General features: G+C 39.5%; 1 non-coding gene across 1 annotated transcript; it reads right to left on the reverse strand.

Annotated features, from left to right (window-relative positions):
- Positions 1–639: 639 nt before the first annotated feature.
- Positions 640–807, reverse strand: LOC134168712 (U1 spliceosomal RNA). The gene has a single exon (XR_009966642.1). It is a non-coding gene; the product is annotated as a U1 spliceosomal RNA (small nuclear RNA).
- Positions 808–5,552: the final 4,745 nt, after the last annotated feature.

Consider the following 5,552-nt stretch of genomic DNA (forward strand, 5'->3'; position numbering starts at 1 on the left):
AATATGTTACCCAAGGCTCTGTCTAACCTGGACTTGAGCACCACCAGGGATGGAGCATTCACAGGTTACCTAGACAACCCATTCCAGTGCCTCACCACCCTTACAGTAAAGAACTTCCTCCTTATATCCAATCTAAGCTTCCCCTGTTTAAGTTTTAATCCATTACCCCTTGTCCTATCACTACAGTCCCTAATGAATAGTCCATCCCCAGCATCCCTATAGGCCATCTTCAGATACTGGAAGGCTGCTATAAGGTCTCCACACAGCCTTCTCTTCTCCAGGCTGAACAGCCCAAACTTTCTCAGCCTGTCTTCATATAGAAGGTGCTTCAGTCCCCTGATCATCCTCGTGGCCCTCCTCTGGACTTGTTCCAACAGTTCCATGTCCTTTCTGTGTTGAGAAAACTAGAACTGTACGCAATACTCTAGGTGAGGTCTCATGAGAGCAGAGTAGAGGGGCAGGATCACATCCTTCGACCTGCTGGTCACGCTCCTTTTGATGCAGCCCAGGATACAGTTGGCTTTCTGGGCTGCAAGCACACACTGAAGCCGGCTCATGTTCATTTTCTCATCAACCAACACCCCCAAGTCTTTCTCTGCAGGGCTGCTTTGAATCTCTTCTCTGCCCAACCTGAAAAAAAAAAGAAATAAAAAAAAAAATGCAGTTCCCCACTACCACAAACTATGCAGTCGAGTTTCCCGCATTTGGGGAAATCGCAGGGGTCAGCACACCTGGAGGGCAAGGGATGATCCTCGCCCTGGGAAAACCACCTGCTTGATCATGGTGTCTCCCCTGCCAGGTAAGTAAGGCATAAACTTATGCCTTAAGGCAAAATTTATGCCTTGTAAGGCATAGTAGGATTGCCTTGCCTTTGAAATTGGCCTGGAATGTAAGTGGATTCTGGTCTAGATTTACCCATGTGCTTTTACTGGTTTTGATGATTCCATATGCATAAAACCCTCATAGACATGTCTTAACTAGTTAGTTAAATGAGTAGATTCATGGCAGGTTTGTTGTACTGAGGGAGCTCAAAAAAATGGGTGTAAAATAGTGAATCTGGTCCATACAGTTACATACATCTAATATAAACAAAATGCAGGGTACGCTGCCCTAAACTTTGTGAAGTAAACTGAAAAATAATTCATGCAACACTGTGCAATTCAGTCTTTATTTCTTGGCAACAGTAATTCTGATGGTGTCTTTACTGGAAATAGATGTTGCGTCAAGACAAATTGGGCTCCTGGTGAGTAAGAATTAAGTCAGTGCTAGCCAGTTAAGCAAAATGAAATTTTTCCAGTCTGATACTTTTCACTGATTCAGAAAATGGTTTTCAGGCATAACCTGGATATTACATGCTCCAGGAAATATTCAGTACCAACTGAAACTACAAGCACAAGGAATATCTTTTCTTAGAGGAACAATAATAGTCTTTTATAATATACTGCCATTTCTTCACACAGGTGGCAGGGTACTTCATTAGCAAGCTATGCTATTAACAAGCAGAATAAGGAATTTTGTAAAATATATCTCCTGGAGTATAATAGCTAACCCTGATGAACAGCATTTTCTTCTTTACAAGACTCCTTTCCCTGCCCTGATCCCTTCATGGCACTGTCTCAGGGAACATGCTAGGTCTGTGTGTCACAAGTCACTGCTCGTACAGAATTTGTTCTGATGAGATTTTGTGACTACAGATAACCCATCATTAGTTGGTCCTGCATGAAATAAACAGCACAATTATAGAAAACTATTTACTTGTGTAAAATTCTGCTGCATGGTTAGAAAAATGGCAAAGAAAGTATAAGAACCTGGTATCCTAATTCCTCTGTCTGTTTGCAGTCTCCTTTATGATGTTTCTTCATTACCGTTATTACTTTTGATTTACCACAATAAGTGTAGCTTTCAACACAGAGCTGAAGTAGTGCTTCCAAGCTGTCTGTCATCTGAACATGTCTCAGAAGAAATATCTCTTTGGGCAGTTGGGGTAGTTGCAATTTCTACTTTGTAGAAAATACTTTCCTCAGATTTAATATTTCTACAAGTAATACATTGACAGAAGATTTACAGGGATGTGATCTACCTCCCATTGTTTAGTAACAGATGTGCTGAGAAGTTATGGAAGAGCACTTGCTTGTTAAACTCTATTTAAGCATGCCTTTGTCAGTTTCACTAAACATACCTTTTTAATCTAAATATGTTGGAGTAATGTGAAAACATACAGTCCAGTGACTTCTTTGTAATTGCTTAATCTTTCTATATTAAAAACAATAACAAGAACAATTCAATTAACACTATGACAATTTAAAAATCTGAAATTCCACTGTGGTAGTGTCATGGTTTAAACTCAGTCAGCCACACAGTCTGTCTCTCACTCCTCCTACTTCCTCCCCCTGGTTCTGGGAGGGATGGGGAGGAGAATCGAAAGAATGTAACTCCCACAGGTTGAGATAAGAACAGTCCAGTAATGAAGGTATAACACAAACCACTACTGCTACCACAAATAATAATAATGATAAGGGAAATAACAGGGGAAGAGAATACAACCTCTCACCACCTGCCAACCAACACCCATCCCGACCCGAGCAGTGATCTAGCCCTTCCAGGTAACTGCCCCCAGTTTATATACTGGGCATGACGTGCTGTGGTATGGAATACCTCTTTGGCTAGTTTGGGTCAGGCATCCTGTTTCTCCTTCCTCCCGGCTTCCCCTCCTCCCTGGCAGAGTATGAGACTCACAAAGTCCTTGGTCAGAGTAAACATTACTGAGCAGCAACTAAAAACATCAGTGTTATCAGTGTTGTTCCCAGGCTGAAAATCAAAAACACAGCACTGCACCAGCTACTAAGAAGGATAAAAAAATGACTGCTACTGCTGAACCCAGGACAGGTAGTTACCAGTAAACTGGTAGCAACTACTTATCGGGTTTCAGATGAGGTATCTGGAAATGTGCAACATGCAAACGTTTCCAGAGAAAGCAAGCTGGCTGCAATAAAACTAAAACAAAAGCAGCAACAGAACATGAAAACTTTCATTGGATAGAGGATACAGGCCATTTGAAACATATTTTTGAAATGTATCAAATAATTTTCCTAATGACACATACCAGTGTATGTATTTCAAGGACTTCTTTCTCTTTATGGCAGCAGTGAAGTATGAAAAACATGAGGTATGTGCAAAAAGAAACAGGTTACTTTTTTATCCTAGACTTATTTTCCAGCTGAAACTATAATCCACACTCAGAACAGTGACTTTGTCCCTGGAAGATACTTAGAGTGCTATGGTTTAAAGAAGAGTCGTTCTCATGAAATAATTTTAAAGTATAAATTTTAGGTGACAAACTAGCATAGTCAGATGTTCTAGAGAGTCTGCCACTAGAGAGAAGCTGAGTCGATAAGGAAAGGGGTTAAAATGTTAAGTTACCCAAGAAGGACATAAACTGTGACTGTTACAGGAGTGCCATCAGCCATGTGTCAATACAAGAACACAACTGATCTTGATCCAGCCAGAGTTAGTTTAAAGCTATAGGAGCTTAGTTTCCAGCTCTGAACTGAGCCAGAAGAAACAAAGAAGGATGTGCTGAAGGATCATTTAAAGGTTATACCTGTCAGCCAGTATGGTGTTGTGCAACAGAAACAAGCAAATGCCACGAATTGCAGCATAATACCAGGTAACTGTCAGGTCTTCTTGTGTAAATGCAACCATTGTTATTCTATAGATGCACACGTCCAAGTAAATCTTAACTGATAACAGAAAAGAGGAAAGCGTTTTAAAGAGATCTATTTCTAAGTTTTGTGCAAATGTGATAAAAAAGTTTGAGCCAATAAATTATTAGATGAAAGTATAATTTGCTTACTACTCACAAAAGACTGTATATATTGCCTACTTACCTGTATATACATATACTTGCAGATGCTGCTGATCATAGAATCATAGAATAGTTAGGGTTGGAAAGGACCTTAAGATCATCTAGTTCCAACCCCCCTGCCATGGGCAGGGACACCTCACACTGAAATATGTTACCCAAGGCTCTGTCTAACCTGGACTTGAGCACCACCAGGGATGGAGCATTCACAGGTTACCTAGACAACCCATTCCAGTGCCTCACCACCCTAACAGTAAAGAACTTCTTCCTTATATCCAATATCTAAACTTCCCATGTTTAAGTTTTAACCCATTACTCTTTGTCCTATCACTACAGTCATGAATTATATATGATTTTTAAATTCTCACCCATTACATATTAAATATGATGTTTATGTCTAAGTCATATCTTGAAGCCTTATGTGACAATCAGTAAAAGGTCCTTGTTCTCATGTTGCTTCTCCCTCACACTGAATGGGTGAAGAGCTAGAAATCTCTTCTTTGTGTAGTGTATGCAAAGCTATGCAGAAAATGCAATGCCTACACCTGGGCCCCTCTGTTAGTGCCCCTCAGCTAAAACAGTGGTGGGAGCTTGTCTTTGTTCTATTCCAGTGCAGCAGAAAACAAGCTCATTTAAATCACAGGTGGCTGACTACTGCCTACACTCTAAAAGGCAGTGGAAGAAAAGTACTAGCAGTGGTTTCAGAGGCAAGGCTATTGCAAATACACGCATATTATTGAATTTTTGTTGTTTTCCTTGGCACTGTAAAAAAAGACGTGGGCTCACAGGCAATTGCAGTTGAGAGCCAAACACCTTCTAGCAGTACTTTGTTCCCAACTGCATCTTACTTTAGACACGTCAATGAAGAGTGAGTGCGGCAGACCTTTGACTTAGAGAACAATTGAAATTGTGCAAAGTATGCTTAGGTGTGTATGTTTGAATCAGCGAGTCTTCAATAAACAGAAAAATCAATGAACCAAACAAAAAACATAGAGGCAAATATAGATATTTCTATACAATCATCCAGTCATCTTCCATTGAGTTTATTTGCTTCCACAAAGGGAATGGCTTCCATTGGGAGTATGAAATGCAAGGTCAGGCTTTGACAATTCAACTCTCATTGGATCTAAGCCAGTTCATACCAGCAGGTAATTTGACCTTGGAGAAATTAAGTGCCAAGTTTAGAGGTGACAGAGATTATGTTGCTTTCTTAGCCTTACACTTTTTTTTTTTTTTCCCTAATAGCCATTTAGAAAATCCTACCTCTCATTTATCCTGTTATTATGGAGTTCAATTATTAAATCAAAAATTTCTGCCAACTGCTATGGGTAATTTCTGCTAATTTGGGTTATTTGGCATCTCTGGACTTTTCCCAAAGCATACTATTTTGCTTTCAAATGCAAGTGTTTTTGAAAGAGAAGGAATTTCATTCTTCAAAGGTTTAAGTTGGTCACTTTTTTTTTTTTTTTTCCATCTTAAATAGGTTTTAGAAAGGACCTATTGGAAAATTACTTTTATGGTTACCAACATACAGAAACTTAGAGCTCTGGAACGATTACAGAAAGTTAAAGAAGAAAAAAAACCCACCACAATTTATAAAATACAGATCTGTAGAGGCAACAAGAGCACAAAAGTGCATAACAGTCATTTTGAGTTGATATTAAAATCCTGTATGTGGTTGCTATTTATG

Source organism: Pezoporus occidentalis, unplaced genomic scaffold (assembly GCF_034315485.1).
Source record: "Pezoporus occidentalis ecotype Australia unplaced genomic scaffold, CSIRO_AGI_Poc_V1 ctg32, whole genome shotgun sequence".
NCBI lineage: Eukaryota > Metazoa > Chordata > Aves > Psittaciformes > Psittacidae > Pezoporus > Pezoporus occidentalis.